The 24,024-nt window shown below is 37.5% G+C and overlaps 1 protein-coding gene across 3 annotated transcripts in view; it reads right to left on the bottom strand.

Annotated features, from left to right (window-relative positions):
• Window positions 1-24,024, bottom strand: part of LOC308625846 (uncharacterized protein) — an 805,208-nt gene that overhangs the window by 763,297 nt on the left and 17,887 nt on the right. For 2 of the 3 annotated variants that reach the window (XM_081250421.1, XM_081250422.1), the window contains exon 2: window positions 15,543-15,645. The gene's annotated coding sequence lies outside the window, so the exon portion shown is untranslated. The remainder of the gene's footprint in view (window positions 1-15,542; window positions 15,646-24,024) is intronic. The other variant, XM_081250423.1, reaches the window with a different exon arrangement.

Here is a 24,024-nt window from a genome sequence, read left to right as displayed (position 1 = left end):
ACAGTGTTTAGGAACCATGGATTAGCTTATCATACAACTACAGGAGTTTCTGAGGCTAAGAATGGGAAAACATTTGTTCGGCTTCTCCTGTGTAGCACAAAGCCACGTGGAAGTGACATCAGCATCACTATCACCTAGGACAACTCTGAATCGTGGAAAGAATATATCACTTTTAAATTAAAGCAAACTGTAAGGCACCCCCTTGGTGTATAGCTACTTGTGAGCCCAGATAAATGACAAGCCTTTTTCATACCTTCCTGAGCCAAAAAGAAAGTGCCTCCCTCTGATAAAAGTCACTTAAATCCTCATTGTTTCTCAAAGAACTTATTTAGTCCAGTCCTCTGCTTCCAAGAGAGGATGACAGCTTGGTGGTATTTCAGCTCCTATTGCCCACATTCATGAATTACTTATGAGCAATTTCAATTCTTGGTGTCAAATTATTCAACTGAAGCCAACAAATACAGGCATTACTCTTTGTAGACATGCCAATTTCATAGAATTTATAACTTTTAATCTCTGGGTTTACACCAATCTTCAAGAGACAGAAAATGAGAAGAATTAGTATTGGTAATTAGTCTTTGCCTGGGTCACCCTGAAAGCCTGAGAAAAAGGCTGGCAGGCAGGTAGTTTATTTGGGAATTGATCTCAGGGAATAGTAGTGAGGGATGGAGGAAATCTGTGGGGAAGAAGGAAAAGTCATTACAAAGATGTGTTATCTAGCTGGAAACCTCTATGGGCAACAATTACTCAGTTCAAAACAGATTATGAGGGCTTCCCTGGTGGCGCAGTGGTTAAGAATCCACCTGCCAATGCAGGGGACACAGGTTCGATCCCTGGTCCAGGAAGATCCCACATGCCGCGGAGCAGCTAAGCCCATGCGCCACAACTACTGAGCCTGCGCTCTAGAGCCCGTGGGCCACAACTACTGAGCCCGCGCTCCACAACTACTAAAGCCCATGTGCCTAGAGTCAGTGCTTCACAAGAGAACCCACTACAATGAGAAGCCCGCACACCGCACCGAAGCGTAGCCCCCGCTCACTGCAACCAGAGACAAGCCCACACGCAGCAACAAAGACCCAACACAGCCAAAAAAATAAAATAAAATAAATAAATTTATATAAAAAACAGGTTATAAGAAGCTTTATGGACATGAATTTCAGAACTGCCCACCTGGCATGGAAAAGGAAGAAACGTTTATCTACCTGGTATATTCTCTATTAGCCAAGTGGCCCCAGGGGCATTAACTCCTTTGCCTCCATTCTTTTGGTTGATCATGCATGAGAGCCCAGAAGTTCTAAGGTAGTCAGAGAAACACAAGATGGGGAACAAAGAAGGAACTGGCCCTGGCTGAGGCACTGTCAGGCTATACCTATATAAATCTGGTCAAAGTCTGTGTGGACCTGGCCACTACAGCAGTGAATGGAGGAAAAAATGGAGCTAAGATGATATAAAGTGGTATATAAGGGGGGGTCCAGTTCACTAGGTAATAATAAAGCGGTTCTACCTACTTTGTAACTGTTGCTTGGTTCCATGATCTTATTCTTTGGACTTAGAGAACTAAAAATACTACCAAACCCCAAATCAATCCACAGACTTCTCTACACTGGCAAGAGGTCAGTGGGAGAAAAGTCAATCTTGTTCATAAAGGAACAGATTCATTTATGTATTTTAAAAGATTGTAAATGTTAAAATGACCATACTACCCAAGGCAATCTACAGATTCAATGCAATCCCTATCAAAATACCAATGGCATTTTTCACAGAACTAGAACAAATAATTTTAAAATTTGTATGGAAACACAAAAGATCCCGAATAGTCAAAGCAATCTTGAGAAGGAAGAACAGAGCTGGAGGAATCATGCTCCCTGACTTCAGACTATATTACATAGCTACAGTAATCAAAACAGTATAGTTCTGGCACAAAAACAGACACATAGATCAATGGAACAAGATAGAGAGCCCAGAAATAAACCCATGCACTTATGGTCAACTAATCTATGACAAAGGAGGCAAGAATATATAATGGAGAAAAGACAGTCTCTTCAATAAGTGGTACTGGGAAAACAGGACAGCTGCATGTAAAAGAATGAAATTAGAACATTCTCTAACACCATACAGAAAAATAGACTCAAAATTGATTAAAAGTCTAAATGTAAGATCCCAATACTGTAAAACTCCTAGAGGAAAACATAGGCAGAACACTCTTTGACATGAATTGTAGCAATATTTTTTGGATCTGTCTCCTAAAGTAAAGGAAATAAAAGAAAAAGTAAACAAATGGGAGCTAATTAAACGTAAAAGCTTTTGCACAGCAAAGGAAACCATCAACAAAATGAAGACAACCTACTGAATGGGAGAAAATATTTGCAAATGATATGACCGATAAGGGATTAATATCCAACATATATAAACAGCTCATATAACTCAACATCAAAAAAACAAACAACCTGGTTAAAAAATGGGCAGAAAACCTGAATAGACATTTTTCCAAAGAGGAAATGTAGACAGCCAACAGGCATATGAAAAGATGCTCAACACTTCTAATCATCAGGGAAATTAAAATCAAAACCACAATGAGATATCACCTCAAACCTGTCAGAATGACTATCATCAAAAAGAACACAAATAACAAACATTGGCAAAGATGTGGAGAAAAGGGAACCCTTGTACACTGTTGGTGGGAATGTAAATTGGTGCAGCCACTGTGGAAAACAGTGTGGAGGTTTCTCAAGCTCCACAATGTAGGACCCTGAGAGAGAGAACAGAAAAGCCATAGAATTGACCACATATTTCCATCCATAAGCAGACAAGCTAATGCCACTGGAGAAATTTAAAGGGGCAGAAAGACAGAAGTAAAGACCCTTTGGGATTATATCCCATGATTGTATTAATTACATAGAATAGGCACCACACAGCTTGCTTAAAGCAACTGACATAATAAAATCTGTTTTCATATCAAAAATTGTAAAGAGATAATTATTTACTTAGACATTTGTTGACAATATCAAATTTGGGGGTTTACCCACTGAGCAACTCTAATTCACATTTAAATCTTGTATCAATTAGGTCAGTATGAAAATTTCAGCAATGTCTAGTACCATTTTCCTTAGGAAACAACTCAGATAATATTTATACCCACTAAATTTTGAGCACACTGGTCAGTAGCAGCAGTTCTTAACGGTGCAGTGCTAGTGCAGAAGTCATTCCCCTGCAACCCCTTCATAAAAGAGAAGAAACATTAGTAGGTAAAAAAGAAGAGCCTTAGGTACAGTGCAAGCAGCAGAGCAGAGTGGTTAGGGTATTGGAATATGCAGTTAGATTGCTTGGTTTAAACAGCAGTAACCTTGGGCAAGCCATTTAATCTCTCTAAGCCTCATTTTCTCATCTTAAAAATGAGGATAATAATTTCTACTTCATACGGCTGCTGCGAGGATGAAATTAGATAAAGCATATGAAACACTTAGCACAGTGTCTGCCATATAGTAGGCTTTTAACAAATATTACTATTATCATTATCTCATTAGTCCTCTAGAGAACGCTGTAATACACACATAACACACAATGGGCTAGAAAAATAAAGAGAAATTTCTAAAGTGCTATACAAATGTAAAGGGCCACTGTTGATCTTACTTTCATTCTCTCTCTCTTTCTCTCTCTCTCTCTTTCAAAAGGAAATATAATAAAATAAGTTTGTTGTGGTAGAAAAAGGATATCTTGAATGGTTTTTGCACTCAACCTCTCAGAACCTCAGTTTCCCCATTTACAGAATGGCAATCATATTGCAATGCTTAGTTCTCTGGGATGTTGAAAGATGAGAACAGGTAGCATGTTGTGAAGAGCTCAGCAGTGAGTTACAGACACAGTCATGGACATCAAGGGAAAGTGGCTTTGAAGCATCTTCCCTACGCTAAGAAGCTCTTCTTGCATTGCAACAGAAAAACTGCAGGACCTTCACATCTGGGCTTCAAGAAAAGTAAGAGAAAAGTGACTTCTTAAGACACAAGGTGTGAGAAGACTGCAATCAAAAGTCCTGCCTACCACCAGCTTTAAGCAGATAGTTAAGAATATTTTTAAAGATCAACACATAGAGATCAAAAGAAATAAATGTAATTATTTACAATGTACAACATTATGAAATTAAAATTCTGAGAATAACTTTTGACTGGAATCATTACAAAGTTTCTGCTCCTGAATGTTCAAATATATATGTCAATGTTCATCAAAAACAATGATTATAAGGTAATAAATCAAATATTACTATATAAAAAGCAATCTGTTTTTAAAATGCTAAGTAGTATGAAACCTGTAAATATCAAAATAATACATGTGATTGGTATCTAATATTATTTATAAAATATAAACTGCACATGATAAGTTTAGTAAATTCCTTAGGAAGAAGCTATTTTCAGCACTTCCAAATCTTACACTGTTTTGCAACGAATGGGGTATGTTGTAACTTTATTTTACCTACCCTCAGATGAATAAGGCTTGATTTGATCATCTTGTAGTCACCAGAGAAGTAAGTATGGCAAAAAGTACGGTGCAAGGCTATATTCCAGCATCACAAGTGGAGGCAGCAGGAGCCCCATCCACTGACTGTGTGATCTTGCCCAATTCACTCGATATCTCCTCTTCTTTAAAAGAAGAGTAATAATTGAATGGTCTGTCAGGGTCAAACTGAATGTAAAGGAGCTGGGAGAACTGCTAAGTGCAATATATGAATAGATAAGCCACTCAACCTCACTGTGACTGTTTCCTCATCTGTAAAATGAGGTATGAGAGTTGTCACTAAAAACTTTTGAAGCATGTAAATTCTGTGATTCTAGGCTTAAAATGAAGGTACAAAACTTGCCTTCTCCCATCGTATCTCATTCCTAGATATAGACATCAACCCCCAAATCACACACCATTTTTGTGGACTTGTTTCTTCACAGACTGCCTGCCAGACACAGCAGAGATTGGGTGACAGCACTACCTAAGGCAACACACATCTTAAATACAGATAGGCCCTTCTTCTAAAAGAACGTTGAAAACTGTGAGCTTAATTGCAATTAAAAAGTCCATTGAAATTCAGTGCAACTAGCATTAAAATAAACAACTTTGTAATAAAATACACCAGTATGGATTTTATGCTTTAAAAAAAAAAAAAGGATCCTCAATGGGTATGACTATGTGTAACATTTAAATATTTATGCATAAATTTTCATTTTACTACAAATGAAAATTATTGGTTTATCTAATAAGTAATCAGTGTATTAAGGGGATTTTAAATTGAAGAAAGTAATTTAAAATAACCAAGCATGCTTAATGAAAATTATCCCTTTTAATATCTCTTTTCTAATTAATGTGTTTTTCTAAAATTTAAAAGAAGCCGGGTATTCAATAAACTATGACGTCTAGATATTTTACATTATCCTTATTTAGATAGGATTTTAGGATTAGAAGGGACCTTTAAATGTCACCTCTTTAGCCTTAGTATCACATCTGCCAAGTGGTCATCTAATGAATGTTTGAATTCCTCAAGTCTCAGGGAACTCACTCCCTCTCATTTTAACTTCAGAGAGCATGGATTATTAGAATTTCACTCCCTCTCATTTTAACTTCAGAGAGCATGGATTATTAGAATTTCACCTCTTCTGCCAAAACTCAACCTAAATTTTTAACTTAGAAAATTAACAAAATGACCAAATAATGACCACTGTCCAGATTTGGAATAACACTATAGTAAAAGCAAACAACTTGTTAGTTTAATTCAACTGTGCCTGAAGTCATCTGGCATTAGACAAACTCCACAACACAGGTGGAACAAATTTCCATAGAAGTGTTCTTAGCACTGCAGAGACCAATTGTGCTCATCCAATTCCCCATAGTCTGACAATCAGGACCTGCAATACCCATGGCCAGGTGCAGGTCCTGAAAAACAACAATCAGTGAGCCCTGTTCTGCCTGAGCCAATGAGAATGAGGCCTGACTGAATATTAGAGTTATGGTCCCAAAGGTCTGCAATTTGTCTGTCAGCAGAAGCTCATGTCTTCCCTAACCACAGTGATCCCAAGCCCCAGGCTGGAACCTTTGTCCCACCATTCATACCAAGTCTCTATTCTGGAACCTTTGTCCCACCATTCATACCAAGCCTCTATTTCTAGCCTTCGGCCATGCTTTCCACTTTATATTCAAGCTCCCTATCCTAAATTCTGGTCCATTTGTCTGGGATCCAAATAATTGCCTACCTCTTGTCTCCTTAATGCGGCTGGACCCTAGATGAGGTTCAGGTTCTATCTGGATCTGTTCTCCCAGAAACAAGCTACCTCTACCTGACTATAATTTTCTACTCTCTCCAGATACTTCTATGGCTCGATCCCTACTTATCATTTTAAAAGCTTCTGTGATATTAAATGGTTGTTTGTCTCAGACTTGAACTACTTCCCCTTGAACACTGGAATATGGACTTCTGGCCAAAATCCATGGGAGTCAGCCCCACTGCCATGTTAATCTCTCTCAGGGGCATCATGAGAGAGTAATAGGGGTCCTAGCTCAGTTTGCCAAGACTTGTCCCCACCTGCTCCTGATTTACTCCACTTATATGCTATTGAGGTCCCAAAATGCCTGGTGCTAGAAACCCTCTCAGATACTAGGACAACAAATTGAAAGGTCTATAGAAAGTTGATTCAGACTAAAGTACAAGGATGGATATGCAGTATTCAATTAAGAACAGTTAAGAATATATATTCCCTGAGCAAGAGTTCTACAGGATGGCTTGGTAAAGGAGGATGCTTTTTTTTTTTTTTTTTTGCGGTACGCGGGCCTCTCACTGTTGTGGCCTCTCCCATTGCGGAGCACAGGCTCCGGACGCGCAGGCTCAGAGGCCTCGGCTCACCGGCCCAGCTGCTCCGTGGCATGTGGGATCCTCCCAGGCCGGGGCACGAACCCGTGTCCCCTGCATCGGCAGGCGGACTCTCAACCACTGCGCCACCAGGGAAGCCCAAGGAGGATGCTTTTTAAGCTAAATGGATATAATAGTGACAAAGTGAAGCAAACATTTCAAGCTATATAGGGAGATATTTTGAAACAGAAAGATCTGACCATTGTTCCTTAAATCACATCTTGTAAGTGACTTTAGCCAGGCAAAATCACAACCTTGCTTTCCTAATCCCACCGTGCATGCTAATCTTCCCCTTTTAGCACCCTTGTCTGTCATATACCCGTGGTGATTACATTCTCTCTTGCATTTTTCTCTGTCTCATATGAATACATCTTATCTCTAAAGCAGATTACAAACTCCATACCTTACCTTATCATACCAGGAATGTTTTCAGTAGACAATAAATTCTTATTGAATTGAATTGAACTGAAACAAATTGGGAGAAAAATGACTTTACATTGCAGAAGAGCTAAGTTAACAAAAGATTTGAATCAAATGCCTAATAAAGTCCTGAGACTGGATAACTGAGGCTTAGAGAGAGACTGAAAATAATATTGCACAAATTAGAAAACAAGATGTGGAACAACTATAATACAGACAAAGGCTGTCAGTTATCGACTGTGGTAGGGGGAATATTGGGCCCCTAAAGACATTTACCTCTTAATCTCTGGAACCTGTGAATATATTATCTTAAAGGCAAATTGTACTTTTCAGTTGTGATTCAGTTAAGGCTCTTTAGATGTAGAGATGTTCCTGGATTATCCAGGTGGGCCCAACCATAATAACATGACTCCTTGAAATTGGAAGAGAGAGGCAGAAGAGTGGGTCAGAGAGATGATATGAAGAATAAGGAGAGGTTTGAAACATGAGAAGGATTCAGCTTGCCATTGCAGGCTTTGAAGACCGGGAAGGGGACAGAAAGCCAAGGAATGTAGGTGGCCTTTAGAAGATGAAAATGGGCTTCAGCTGACAGCCAACAATAATGCCCTCAAGGCCATTATGCTAAGTTAAATAAGTCAGCCAGAGAAAAACAAATACCATATGATCTCTCTTATATGTGGGATGTAAAACAACAAGTTCATAGATACAGAGACCAGATTGGTGATTACAAGAGGTTAGGGGTAGAGGGATGAGAGAAATGGGTGAAGGGGGTCAAAAGGTTAAAAAAAAGTCCCATGCCATTTACCTCCATGCAATATTTGGGACATACTTATACCAGAAACTGGGGGGAGCCTGGGGTTCCTATGCATCCAGAGAGCAGCAAATACAATAGTGAGAGGTTGACAGAATGAGCTCAACAGTCAGACCAATGAGCTCGACTCTGGCCTTTGTGCGTCCTAAATCAAGTTACTGCACTTCTCTGAGCCTTCCTTTCCTCATAGGGCTAGTAAAATCCTCCCCTGGGGATGGTATGAAATTTTCAAAAGAATTTTTTGATTGTCAATTTTCTACATGATTCTCCCATAACACTCCTTATCTTTGCTTCCATTAAAAAAAGAGAAAGAAGTAAAGAAAGAAAAAAAGGAAAAAAAGAAAGAAAATGGGGGTCTCAGTCCCACAACCACAAGGAACTGAATTCTGCCAGCAACTCAAATGAGCAGGAAACAGATTCTCCTCTAGAACCTCCAGGAAGGAACAGAGTCTTCCAACACCTTGATTTTCATCTGGTGAAATCTGTACTGGACTTCCTACCTACAGAACTGTAAAATAACAAATCTGTGTTGTTTTAGATACTAAGTTGATGGTAATTTGTTAAGGCAGCAATAGGAAACTAATATAGGAAAGAGAAGGTTTATTTGCCAGCCCTAGTTAGTTGGACAGTCAGAGTTACTAAGACTGGTTCATGTGACTGAGGGTTTAGAGTTTGTTCACACGTTAACTATGTAGTTTGGGGGCTAGGGGCTCAAATGCAGAGATCGCGAGACATTTCTGAGGCAAACAGTGGGAGAACCTAACCAAATAACTACCAGATTTGGTTCTTTCTTTTCCTTTTCTCCAACTCTTCTTCACTGCTCCTCTCTAAGTTTCCAACTTGTATTTAGTAATTTATTTAACAAATCTTGTAAGGCCTTAGGGATCCAAAGATATAATATACATCTTTCCCCAAGTAGCTCAAAACCTTGTCAGTACAACAGATGTATCAACAATTTACATTATATTCCTAAAGAGTAGACCAAATATTTCACCTGCATTCTCATTTAACCCTCACAGCATCTTTCTACATAGGGCACTAACTGTATTGCAGACTATAAGTAGACACTGTGTTTATGTGTGTGTGTGTGTGTAGAAAAACACTCAAAATGGGGCAGGAGGAGAAAAATTTTGAAAAAAAAAGAGTGCTCTGCTAAGCTTTAGCTAGTTTAGTTTGCACAGTGTAGACATGGCCATGAATAATATTTTACCCCCAAAAGATTCAAAATCAAAGTATCTTTTAAATGAAATTCAAAATGGATCAAAAGAATTGTTATAAGCACTAAGCAATTATTAATTTAAATCCTAAATAAACTTCTATCCTGTGAGCCATTAATATTCAAAACAGCTACTGAATTTCTCCAATACTGTGAGAAAAAAACCAACAATTAGTTTACCAGAATTTCATGAAGAGATAGTAACTGCATTCATTTCACACCTACCCTATATCAAACACTGCGTGAAGTACTTTACTGGCCTTACCTCATTTACCTCAACACAGCCCCATGAGTCACTCACCTCCTAGGTAATTCCTTTGTTACCGAGGAATCTGAAGCTCAGAAGAAATAAATATGCTGACCCACTAGCAGAGAAGTATTCAAGGAAAAACAACAATAAAGCAAGAAAATTGTTATCGGTGGGACAAACTGGACAGCAAAACAAATGTCAGATAAAGGTATGTAATAAACTATTAGTTTCCTATTGCTGCTATAACAAATTACCAGAAACTTAGTGGCTTAAAATAACACAAGTGTATCATCATACAGTTCTAGAGGTAAGATGTTCAAAATCTGTCTAACTGGGCTAAAGTCAAAGTGTTGGCAGGGCTGATTCCCTGTGGAAGTTCTAAGGGGAAATTTTGTTTCCCTGCCTTTTCTAGGTTCTTGAGGATGTCTGCATTCCTTGGCTCATGGTCCCTCCCTCCATCTTCAAGGCCAGCAGGGCAGCCTCTCCCAATCTCTTTCTCTAACTGACTTTCCTACCTCTCTCTTAAAAGGACCCTTGTGATTACATTGGCCCACTCAGATAATCCAGGATGATCTCCCCATCTCAAGATTCTTAATCACATCTGCTTAGTCCATTTTGCCATGTATGGTGACATATTCACAGGATATGGCAGTTATCTTTGGGGAGCCATTACTCAGCCTACCACCTAAGCATATGTAGATTAAAGTCAAGGAAGAGAATTTAGCTAGGAACAAGGAAGTACTGAAGTTTATAATTTTAGCTCCTACTCTTCCCTTATGTGTGTTGAACAAACACTTTTGTCAATAAAAACTGGATGAAATGCCTAAGCACATCTGAGATTCACTCTGAGAAGGACAAATTCAGATGCAGGACAAAAAATCAAGCTGAGTTGAGGCTAATGGACTATGCAAAGTCCTTCTCCAGAGCCTGGGCAATTGCAGTACATTCAAGAGGCCTAGACACAATTCTCCCAACCATTGGTATTCCTATTGCTGCTCATTAACTATTTTCAAGTTTCTCTTAGACCAACGTAGAAGATTTTGCTAGCAAATAATTACCTGAAATCTCTAAGCAGCTCCTGAGAGAAGAACCCTAGAGCTAGCTGTCTTAGCATTATAAGGTAAAATAAGCAAGAGAAGAACCAGTGATGGCTCATAAAAGCACTGGGTTCCCTGAATTCTCAAGGCCATGCCATTTAAAAGATCTAACATGTAGGTTATTACTATAAAATATAAGTGTGATAAAGAAACATCATCCGGGTCTGAGATAGAAGAGGTTCAGTTCAGGGCTCAGGCATACGACCTGAGAAAAACATCCCTCCCCATCTCACATTCTATTACCACAGGTACCTAACTTGTCTCTTTCCCTTCAGTTTTGCCACACTAAATTCATATACCTCAATGCCAAGATTATCTTTCCAAAACACATATCTGATCACCTTGCTTTCCAACTTAACCTCAGGTAATTCTGTCTATAGAATGAAGTGTAAACTCTTTGATTTAACAGATAAGGTCCTAAAACTGAGGCTACCTACATTTATAATTTTATCTCCTAATCCTCCCTTATGTGTGTTGAACAAACATTTTTGTCAAAATGGATGTCTCAGTATTGAAGATACCTTTCTTATTTTTATCCCTGTCTTTGCATATGCTATTCCTTTAACCTGAAAAAAAAGACATTTAGGGCTTCCCTGGTGGCGCAGTGGTTGAGAGTCCGCCTGCCGATGCAGGGGACACGGGTTCGTGCCCCGGTCTGGGAGGATCCCACATGCCGCGGAGCGGCTGGGCCCGTGAGCCGTGGCTGCTGGGCCTGCGCGTCCGGAGCCTGTGCTCCGCAAGGGGAGAGGCCACAACAGTGAGAGGCCCGCCTACCGCAAAAAAAAAAAAAAAAAAAAAAAAAAAAAAAAAAAAAAAAAAAGACATTTATTCAATGACTAGCCAATTCAAATGTCAATCATTCAGCAAAGCCTCCCTGAAACTAGCTCAGCAAAGTTTTAAATTCTTCCTACGTTGTGCTCCCATTGCTAACATAGAGGCATAGAGAAAATGTTCCTAGTGCATGGCAAACTTGAACCCAAGCTACACCAATATCACTTTCCAAATAATTCCCATCTGGTCATGGCACAGCAAGGGACCCCAGGGATCGTGTTTTCAGCATGTGCTGCCCATCAGATTCACTACAAAGGTTTGTAAAAGATTGGGAAAAAAAAAAAAAAAGAGGGTCCTTAGACCCACTCCAGGTATACTGAACCAGAATCTATGCCACTGGTGCTGAGAGGGCTTGCAGGTATTTAATAAGCTTCACAGGTGATTCTGATGCAGAAAAGGGAATAAAGGTCCTCAACCAGGCTGATGCCACAACAGATATAGGACTGTCAATGTTAGTGACTGGGAGTGTGAGATCAGACCCATTGGAGAGGGTCTAAGCCAGAGCTAAGCAGGTAGCCAGGGCCACAGGTATGCGGGCTAAGACTCAGGGCAGCAGAGGGCTGAAGTCAGGAAACAAAGGTGTAAGCTCTTCTATCTGGATCAAAGAAACATCAGAAATGGAGGAAGAGCAGGACTCAGTAAGTAATCCAGTACCCCTGGCCTGTCTTAGACACACTGGGTACCTAACTTTGGGAAGTGAGAGTAATTCTAGAAGTCACCAACTGGAAGCTTCTCCAAACAGCAACACTGCATCATTTGGAAACATTAGAAAAGTATTTTGGGCCCCATCCCAGACCTACTGAGTGAGAATCTGCATTTTCACCTTATCCCCAGGTGATATAAAAGCCACACCAAAATTTACAAAGCACCCAAGCCTGGTTCCAGATGATGCCAATGCTGCTAGTCTGTAGACCACACTATGAGAAGCAAGTCTTGACCTACAACTGAGCATGCAGAAGAAGTTCAAGTGTTACCACTGTTAGCAGTTTGAGGGCAGGAATCTCAATTACCTTGTCTCAGCAATTAGCACAGGGTCTTAGGAACTGAGACCTCAGTTGAGAGGTTGAGACCTCAGGACTTGGAGCTGGTTCAATTCCAACTCTAACACTCACAAGCTGTGTGCTATTGTCAAGTTACTTAACTTCATTATGCTTCAGTCTCTCATCTGCAATACAGACATAACTGCCTCATAAGAGTGAGGGAGAGAGAGCATGTTATTTTTGATAGCACTGTAAGTGGTCAATAGATGATGAAAAAAGTTAATAAGATAATCAATTATTGATTGATCAGTTGATATACTGATTTTTGGTGAGTAAAATAGATCCAAAATTCTGGTGGTGTAAATGATCTCAATCTGACTCATATAATCTAAGAAGAAGAAAGACTGAAATCTTAGTGACTGACAGACATTCCAGGCATAAGACTTCTAAGAGTATTAATATGTAAGTTCTCCTAAGTGATGGATGAAAGAACTGTCTAAAGCAAGAGAATCACTAACCTTTTTGGAGTAGTGACATCAAAATGATGTTTATGAGATCTCAAAGCTCTCTTAATTCTCCCCCAAATACCTAAGATGGAAATTTTTCATGGTTTATTTTCACTAAATTAAATTTAAATTGATTTACTTGACAATACTTTGACATTTTTGCATTATAGAGTATTGCATCTGCCATAATAAACAATACACATTCAAAGAAACACATTTAGTTTTAGGCTAATCCTTAAAATAACTTCCTTATTTTTGTCTAGTGCTTTTAAATTTTCAAAAAACTTTCACTCCTTCTACCTCATTTATCCCCATAACAACTCTACAGTTGTTTTTTCTAAAGCCTAGAAAAGTTTGTTATTCCTGTCTGACAGTTGAGGAAATGGAAAATGATTTTAAAGTGCTCAAAGTCACATAGCTGGTTTGTGGCAGAAATAGGACTAGAACCAAGTTTTCTAACTCCCAGCCATTTCTTTAAGCTACCTACCAGTACCACTACCACCATCTGGTTGCCACATATTATTCTGTGTACAAACCCACGGCAAAGCCAGGTCACCAGCTCAACTGCCCAATATCCTAATTCCTCTCCCAAACAAGTGTCCTTTCCCCAAAAAGTATGTTCTAAATACCACAAAAGCAACAGCTTCCTAAACATACAGGAAAACCTTTTTTATTTTGTTAAAGTAACTTTTCAGTTCTAGAAGTTAGAAGTCAAATTTGGAGGTGCGACTTTAAAATTTTTTAAATTATAGTGAAATATAATTTTTTTTAATTTGACTAGTTCATTCATTCACTAAACACTACATCTGCCTACAGATTTCTCAGCTCAACTGTCTTTAAAAAAATGTTCTAAGCTATAAAAGGAAGTTTTTAAAAAGTATTACTGTGCATTCCAATTTTGGATGCCAATATTTATTGAGTCCTAACACTTGGGTTTTAGAAATGAGCACAAATCTTAGACTGACAAATGAGAAAGCAATGGGATCTTATTAATAAAGATTAATATTTAAGTCTTCAAACATACCCCAAGCAGCACAGCATGTTCTTAAAAAAAAAAAAAAAATCACTGTAGTTAAAGATTTCAATTTAGTCATTAAACTTCAGAACTGATACTGTGAAATGTTTTTCCAAAGTTAGTATACATTTTTAAAGCATTTTTAAGGGTTCTGGATAGTCTATAAGGTTATATAATTTATGACAACAATTATGACAGAATCACTAAAGAAAAACTGACAACTCTAAGCTGACAAGTGTAAGAAATTCCAAAGTTGCACTGACAATTCAGATCTACTTCCTTTCATGCCCAGATTCACTTAATATCTCATTTGGTTTTCAAACCTCCCCTCAGAAGCAATTGGAACAAAACCATGAGCAAGTTCAATCTCCATTTGGGCATGTAACCCTTTTACAAACACAATTACAGCCAAACACTATTGTAACCTGATTTGCATTTGCACTAAGTTACAAAGCACATTGAAAATGCCTGCTATGCATACTACAGACTTATTAGGAGGATAGATTGCAGGGCTTCTGTGAACACTAATTAAAAAGGTTTTATCTTTCCCCTCTGATCCACTGAAATTGTTCAAATGCCTTGTCTGCTACAACTTTGTTCAAAAACAGTTTTCAAACATGTGATCAGAGCTAGGCAACTATTTCAGGTGGCTTGATTCTGTTTCCACCGTGGACAAGGCCAGAAAGACAAAGTTTCAGTCTAAACTTTGAGCTTCCTTTCCTTTGTTATTTTGTGTTGCAACCTTAGCATTATCCAACTGTGGACTTTTATCTGTGAATATCTAAATCCTGTCTTGTGGAAAACTAATTACTGAACCACTGAGAGCTTCATAATGTCCTGCATTTAAGTCCTGAGCATCATACATAATGCATAGGCAGCAGTCTCTGCACTCTGATTACAGAACACTGTCATTAAGTGAGCAAATTAAAGATGTGAATAATTCACTGGCTGAGCTTATTGTCAGTGCTGCATTGTGAAATTAGAATTTCTAATAAGTACTGCAATTTTTTAACCCAATTAACACAGAGAACATCTTGAGACTGATTAGTACAATAAAAATTATTACCTTATTCTTTTGCTTCACAACAGCCAAATTAAATACTGTACTTAATTATGCAGCATTCATTCCTTCTCTGTTAAAAAAAAACCCTATCATTTTAATAAGAGTTCTAATATTTGTATGCAAGCTAAAAATACAGCACATGCATCTGTAGCTCACTGTCTTTTTGCAAAGTTTTTTTTAAGAGTCTGAACATCAGTATTATCACCAGTGGTGGATTATGATGACACCAGTCTATTCTGAAACCAAATATTTTTTTCTAAAAAAAACAAACAGCACACACAGAATTGACAAAGTAACTAACCTCCCCAAATTGAGTTGAATATATTATACCTCTGCTTTTTCTTGGATCTTTAGATGCAGATTAACACAGATTTGCCCCTACTGTACTATATATGATTGAGGCTGAAACATATATTTAAGAAAATTAACTGATTAGGAAAAAATCAAGTATCTGTAAGAGTGGATCTTACCTCAGATGCTCATATAGCACACAGTGATCTGTCTCACTCCTGCCAGGCAAGTGGGAAAGTCCAGTTTATGCTCGGCATGATGATCCTACGCAGAGAGTGTCTGCTGCCATGTTAAATAAAGAAAATGATCATTTAAACGGGGGCTTTTGTCTCCCAATATTTCCTCCTGCTGCCCCTTTCGCATCAAAGCCCAGAGAGGCAGGCACATCTGGCGGCAGTCCCTGCCCCTGACCGCAGCTGCCTCTGGAGAGCTCCCCCCTTCCTTTCAGCTCCTCTGCATCCCCTTCCTGGGCAACTTCAGCCCCCTAAAATGGGGGAAAGAAACGATGACATTGCAGGCAGAATATGAGATTGTTTGTTCAGCTTCTGAGCCACCTCCTTCCTGTCTAGATATTTTACAGAAAGGGAATGAGAAGAGGGAAACAGCGAAGGTGCTCTGAAAATCAGTCAGACACAATGCAATAGGGAGATGGAGAGGAGGGAAAGGAGAAAGAGAGAGCGAGTGTGTGTGTGGGGGGGTAGCTGTCAGTGCAGATAAATCTGCATATGGAAATTAGGGTTATCCTGGGTGCAGTTTTATTTAACTATGATCTACTGTTTTTTTAATTAGACCAGAATTTTAGCAAAGGAAAGGAAGAAGGAAAGTGAGTCTTGAAACCAGAGACAGAAACTTCTAATTCAATAGACTTAAAATTTCATAGCAACTGCAAATAGCAAATCTAGAAGTTGTAGGAAAAAGAAAAAGAACAACAACAACAACCAAAAGGACATTTTTTCCCTGTTTTGTTTAATAAACTAGAAAACCTCCCCAACTCCAAAAAAAATAATAAATAAATAAATAAGGAAATTGGGATAAGACTGTAAAGCATTTGAAAGGAAGGAAAAAACACCTTTCATGGTCTGTGTAAAAATTTTCCTTAAATGATAGAGGAATCATATGGGACAAAGGAATTGTCAAAAGTAGAAATTGGCATTACATGTGGAAACCAGTAGCAACACATTCTGCATTTTAATATCAGAGGTGGAGCATGTTTCTTGCCTTCCTTAGAAAACACCTTTTGCTGCTCTAACCTATGGCAAAGTGCCACAGGCTATAATCAGTTTGAGGTTGTCACTGACACAAGCCAACTACTCCTTTTGAGGCACTGGGAGTAAAACAGTGAGGAGGCAGAGTGACCACTACTGGAGGTTGGCTGGTATGCTTGGCACTGAGCCCTCCACCAGAGGTGCTGGTTGGATAGCAGTTTGACCAGAAGGAAGCATGAGTTAATTCTGTAATCTGTGAGTGGGGAATTTCATGGAACAGATTAACATTTACTAGTTCACCTACAATGTGGCAAACATTGTAAATGAACACTCCATGGTTTCTGCTCTCAAGAAGCCAGAATTCAATGGAAAAAAGATAAATTAAAAATGAGATGGTAATGCACTTTTATAAACCAAGGAGTGCTTCAGATAGTCTAGATTCGAGCAGTGTGAGGAGTTGTCAGTACCCTCAAAGCTCTCCACACAGATTGCTAACTGGATCCTTCAAGACCAGCTCAGGCACTGTAAATAAAATTACTTTGTCCCTTTGAACTTTTGTTTCTTCAACTGTAAAATACCTGCTTTTTAAGTTTGGGATATGAGATAACAAAAAAAAAAATCACCTTTTGTCTGGCTCATGATAATGGCTCAAAAATTCAAATCAACTGTCAGTTCAGATGTCACCTCCTCTGTGAATCCTTCCCTAATATCTACAAACAGGCTCAGAGGCTTCTTCTGCAATTCTCCCACTGTTCTCCATTATATTATATCCTTGTCATTTTCAGCAGGTCTGTCTCTTTACCAGTGGGTCTCAACCAGGGGCCATTTTGTCCCCTTAGGGGATATTTGACATTGTCTGGAGACGTTATTGATTTTCACAACTGGAGAAAGGAGGGTTGCCATGGGCATCTAATAGGGCAGAGGCCAGTGATGCTGTTAAACAATCTACAATATACAGAACAGGTCCCAACAACAAAGAATTATCAGGCCCAAAATGTTAACAATGTAGCAATGAACACAACTAGCACCCAGATATTGGTTTCTAATAAAAGGAACAAAGGGTCCTTGGACAAAAGGCTGATTTTAGATGTGGGGCAAGAAAAATACGTGATCTAGAGCATCTTGTAGTGCTAGAAAGTAAGAAGTGCTCAGAAAACAATGAAAATTATAAAACAAAACGCTGATGGCATATGTCAAAGGGACATAGGAACCATCTGAAAGATCTCCCAATGGCAGAAGTTGGAACTATTTGAGCAACAAATACACAGAATAGTATTGGATTATAACCTAAACTATAATATAAATATCCATGAGTCCATAGTGATATAAATAAGTTATTAAAAACTAATTAAGTGAAAGAGAAGAGAAATCTTCCTTGCAGAAGAATTCCAAATAATTTATGTAAATAATCCTTCCTCAAGGAGATGGAGCATAACTCCCCACTCCTTAGGTGCGGGGTTCTCATAATAACTTCCATAGTCGTGGGTGGAGAGGCAGGACTGAGAGTAACTTTATAGAGGAGAAATCTGACTTAACACTACTTCAGCCAGGTGGTCAAGGTTAACATCAACAATGGTAAGTCACGTTGTTCATGTATGTGCCCTAACCCTAGTCTAATTATGAAAAAAAAAAATCAGACAAATTCCCATAGAGGAACATTCTACAAAACACCTGACCAAGACTCCTCAAAAACAGGAAAAGTCTGAGAAATTGTCACAGCCAAGAGGAGCCTAAAAAGATATGAACACTAAATGTATGGTGGTATCCTGGATGGGATCCTTGAACAGAAAAAGGATTTTAGGTTAAAACTAAAGAAGTCTGAATAGAGTATGGACTTTAGTTAATAGTAATGTATCAGTTGATGGGTTTATTAATTTTAACAAAGGTACCATCTTAATGTAAAATGTTAATAATAGCGGAAACTAGGTGCGAGTGTACAGGAACTCTGCACTATCTTTGCAAAGTTTCTGTAAATCTAAAACTGTTCTAAAAAATGTATTTAATTTTTAAAAAGTCAATAGTGCCAAAGTGAAGAAACTCTGCCCTGTACTATACTATAAGCTTCTGAAAGAAAGGGGCTTTGTGGGTTTGCTGAGTATGTTTATAGGTTCATGGTGGTAGCTCATCCTCAAAGATGACCCCCAGTAAACCATGTCTCTCAGAATTCATATTCATGTGTGTTCCCCTCCACGTGAATCTGGGCTGGCCCTACAACAGAGTGCAGCAGAAGTAACACTGTGAGACCTCTGAGGCAAGGTTCTAAGAAGCCTTGGAGTTTCCACCTGAGTCTCTTGCAACACTTGTTTTGAGAAAGGCAACCACTGGGTAAGAAGTCTGAATACACTGAGATCTCCATAATAGTAAAAAGCCCAAGCCACCCAATGGGGAAGCCTAAGGAGAGAGAGACAGAGAGAATTAATGATTATGTGTGTGTAAGAGACAGAGACAGAGAAACAGAGATGTCCAGCCAGCCCACTGCTGTTCCATCCACTCTAGTAGAGGCACCAATACGTGTGAATGAAGAAACCACATTTGACATCCTGCACATTCAAGCTTATAGATGACTGTAGTCCTGGCCTCTATTTGCCTGAAATAGTATTACAGAAACCAAACAATAACTACTCAGATGAGCCCAATTTACCCACGGAACTATAGTAAATCATAATAAATCATTGGTTTAAGACACTAGATTTAGGGGTGGCTTGTTGTGGAGCAGTAGATCAGTCAGTGCCTTTTACTTAGTAGCCACTCCAGAAAATGAGAAAGGAGCTTCGATATTGTAGAAAGAAAATAATGGTGGGATTTCTTTTAACATTTTAAACCATTTCTGTTAAAAAAAACACACAAAAATCTACCAGCTGGTGAATTCAATTAGATAATGGGTTTTGCAATTAGGTTTAAAAAGGTAAAAACAAAATAAAACAAAAAAGAAATGTGGTTAATATATAATAGAGTCAGGCCAAACTGGGGTGGAGAAAGAAGAGTAAATGGGGAAAGAAAGAGATTCATTATGGGGTGGAGGGTGGATATATATTTTAAAATATGTATTTTCTACTTTAATATGTTAACAATGACTAAGATTTATTGAGTGCCAGGTACCTTTACATGTAGTATTAGCTTCCTAGAATTATATGAGGTGAATACTACTTTAACCTCAGTTTTACAGATGAGGAAATAGTGTCTCTGAGTAGCTAAGTTGCCTAAGATCTCCCAACCAGTATATGTGACCAGGATTTGTACCTTGCAAGTCTGACTCCGGAGTCCATTCTCTTAGCACAGTCTAATTAGAGAAGATAAGCATAAATAAAATAATCATACAAATATGTGGAAATACGAACTGTTATAAGTTTCATAAAGCTAACTGCAAGATACTATGATCATAAAACAGATACCTGACCCAGTATGGGAGTTTGGGGAGGCTGTAAAAGGTTTGAGGTTGAGGGTGTCACTTGGGTTAGTAAGGTCAGATGCTGGGTAGATAAACTGGCCCATGAACCAGAAAAAGGCAGAGATGAAAACAGGTGTATGATTCGCTGTTGTTGAAGTGTCTTTCCTAGAAGTAACACTGTCCTTATAGCCTAAAAGCCAGAGGATGTGGGGAAGTCCTGGTGAAGAGAGAGCTGGAAGAGATCATCTACTTCTGTGTATGAATCAACAGAAGTCTTAGGCTCACCCCTAAGTTGTGCATATGTGAAGCATAACCAGAGGAGCAAAGCAAAGGTTAAGAGAACTGAACTGTGTATAAACTACTGCCCAAGCCTCAAACTAACCCCGAGTAGTATATGGAAAGCATAACAAATGCTTTGAAAACTGAAAAGACATTCATCCACACAAAGTGAAACAAAACTTACAGCTTGAACCTAATTGGACTATTGCTTCTGAAAACAAACAAATAAAACCCTCAAACAAACAAAGAGACAAGCAAACAAATTATTTGGAGGATTTTACTAGGTTCCCAAAGTCTCACATAAACAAAACTGCAGAAGATATAATCTAAAATTACTGGACACGTAAAGAACCTGGCAAAAATTGACCAAATTTCAAGGGAAAATACAGTTAAGAGATGCCAAGCCTGGAATGACAGATATTTAAATTATCAGACAAGACATTAAAGCAGCTACTGTAACCATCCTACAAGACGTAAAAGTGAACACTCTTAAAATGAACAGAAAGATAGATAGTCTCTACAGAAAAGTAGAAAATGAAAAAGAACCAAATAGAAAGTTTGGAGTCAAAAATTACATGTTTTAAATAAGTTCATAAGATGAGCGCAATAGCAGAACAGACATGATAGAGGGGAAAAAATCAGTAAACTTGAAGAGTAATCAGTAGAAACTGCATAATCTGATGAACAGAGAAAAAGGATTGAAAAAAACAAGAGGAAAATACTGAAAGACCTAATATGTAACTGGATTTTCTGGAGGAGAAAAGAAAGAGATTAATGCAGAAAAAAAATATTTTTTAAACAAATAATGAATGAAATTCTCCCAAATTTTGTGAAAGACATAAATTTACAAAATTCAGGTCAATGAACCTCAAACAGGGTAAATTCAAAGGAAACTATGTTCACACATGACACAATAAAACTGCTGGAAGCCAAAGGAGGAAAAAAAACCTTAAAGCCACTGGAGAAAAGTGACACATTTTATATAAGGGAACAATTATTCAAATGACTGCGGATTTTTTATCAGAAAACACAGGGGCCAAAAGACTGTAGAATACTGAAAGGAAAGAACTGTCAAACCAGGATAATATATTCTTAAAATATCCTTCATGAATTAAGGAGAATAAAGACATTTAAGATAAAAGATGAAGGAAAACTAAGCATTTATTGCCAACAGACTTACTCTAAAAAAAAATGCTAAAGAAAGTTAGTTCTTCAGGCTGCAGGTAAATGATACCAGAGGGAAATTTGGAACTTTAGAAATGGAGGAAGAGCAATATAAATGACAAATGTTTGGGTAAAAATAATAGAGAATTTAATATATCTTAAGTTTAAAAAAGTATTTATGACTCTTGAAATAAAAAAATCATAACACTGGCCGGATAATTTTTCCATATATGTAGTATAATACGAATGACAACTATAACATAAAAAGGAGAGGGTAAAGAAACGTGTATGGTGGTAAGACTTTTACATTTTACTTGAAGTGGCAAATATTAACTCCAGTTATATTCTGAAAGATTAAGTGTGTACACTGTGATCCCTAGAGAAATTACTATAAATATGCTACAAAGAGATACAGTCAAAAAGCTAATATATAAAGTAGAATATTAAAATATAGTCAAAATATATAAAATACAGTATTTAAAATATAATTCAAAAGACTATAAGAAAGAGTAAACATGCAAACAACAACAACAAAAACCCAGAAGGGGCAAACAGAAAAATAATTTAAAAATAAATACGACCGTATCACATTAAATGAAAATGATCTAAACACACCAAGTAAAATACAGACTGTCAGGTTGGATGGAAAACAAAATCCAACTACATATTGTTTGTAAACTGACCCACTTTTTGTAAGAAACCCACTTTTAATATAATGACATATATTAAAAGCAAAATCACTGTAAAAGATATACCATGCAAATACTAGTGAAAGGAAAGCTGCAGTGGCCATACTAGTATCAGACAAAATAGACTTTGAAGTGAAGAAAGCTATTAGGAATAAAGAGGGATATTATATCATGATAAAAGCGTCAAATCACTAAGAAGACATAGGAACCCTAAATGTATATGAACCTAACAACAATTTTAAAACACATGAAGGAAAAACTGATACAAATGAGAGGAGAAATAGATAAATTCTCAGTTATACTTGGACATTTCAACACTCCTCTTTCAGTAATCAGTAGAACAAGTAGAATATCAGCAAGAATATAGAAAACCAGATCAACCTTATCATCCACTTGACCTAATTGACTTTTATAGAACATTCTACCCAACCATAGCAGAATACATAAAAGTTTCAAATGTACATGTCACATTCACCAAGATGGGCCATATTTGGGGCGATAAAACAAACATTAACAAATATAAAAGGATTGAAATCTTACATAGTATGTTATCCGACCACAATGAAATTAAACAAGAAATCAATAAGAGAAAGATACCTGGCCAAGTCCCAAGTATTTGAAAATCATGCAACACACTACTAAATAACCCATAGGTCAGACAGAAAGTCTCAAGAGAAACTGGAAAAGATTTTTAACTAAGTGAAAATGAAAACATCACATATCAAAATATGTGGAATGAAGCTAAAGCACTGCTAAGAGGGAAATTAATAGCACTAAATGCTTTTATTAGAAAAGAAGAAAGTCTCAATCAATAACTAAGCTTCCATCTTAAAAAACTAGAAAAAAATAGTAAGTTACAATCAGAGCAGAGAAGTAAATAAACAATAAAGATAAAACAGGAAGTAATAAAACTGAAAAAAGAAAAACAACAGAGGCAAGCCACACACTGGGAAAACATAATTACAAATCATATATAAGATAAAACATTTCACCAAAGAACATGTATGAATGGCCAATAGAGACATGAAAAGATATCCCAAGTCATTAGTCATTGGAGAAATGCAAATTAAAACTACTTAATACCCACAAGAATAGCTACCAAAAAAAGATGACAATAACAGATCTTGACAAGGATATTGAGAAAATGGAACCTTTATATATTGATGGTGGAAATATAAAGCAGTGCAGCCATTTTGGAAAATTGTTTTTCAGTTTCTCAAAATGTTATCCATAAATTTACCTTAAGACCCAGCAATTCTATTTTTATGCCATATTTACTCAGGAGAAATGAAGGCATATGTCCACATAAAAAACTTGTATACAAATGTTCATAACAGCTATATTGATAATACTCAAAAAGTGGAAATAACTCCAAAAGAAACAAACTATTGATACATACAACATGGATGAACCCAAAATACATTATGCCAAGTAAAAGAAGCCATATCAAAAGGCTGGATACTATAGAATATAATTTATATGACATTCTGGAAACAGCAAAAATACAGGAACAGAGAATAGATTAGTGGTTGTCAGGAGTTGAAGGAGGAGGTTTGACTGCAGTGTTTACATGAGGAAATTTTGGGGGGGGAGTAATGAAACTGTATGTGTACTAATTTTGATGGTGCTTATACAACTCTATGAATTTTTCAAAACTCACAGAATTGGACAATAAAGAATGAATTTTACTATATTAAAGTTTAAATTAAAAAATTTTAATATTTCACTTATGACTTTTCTTATACTTTCAATTGTAGAGAATGGAATGGAAAAGTTCTTTCCATTCTTTCAATTTGAAAAATGGTAACTCAGCTTCCTTTGACCTTCAGAGAACAATTATAAGCTGATAACATATAAAATTTTGCCTATATTAAATCTATATTTGTCCTCATTTTCCAAACATACTGCCCATTCTATATCATTTTGACTTGGCCTT

Source organism: Mesoplodon bidens, assembly GCF_964165515.1.
Source record: "Mesoplodon bidens genome assembly, chromosome: 12".
NCBI lineage: Eukaryota > Metazoa > Chordata > Mammalia > Artiodactyla > Ziphiidae > Mesoplodon > Mesoplodon bidens.
Note: the sequence above shows the minus strand (reverse complement) of the source record. Positions and strands in the feature narration are given on the sequence as shown.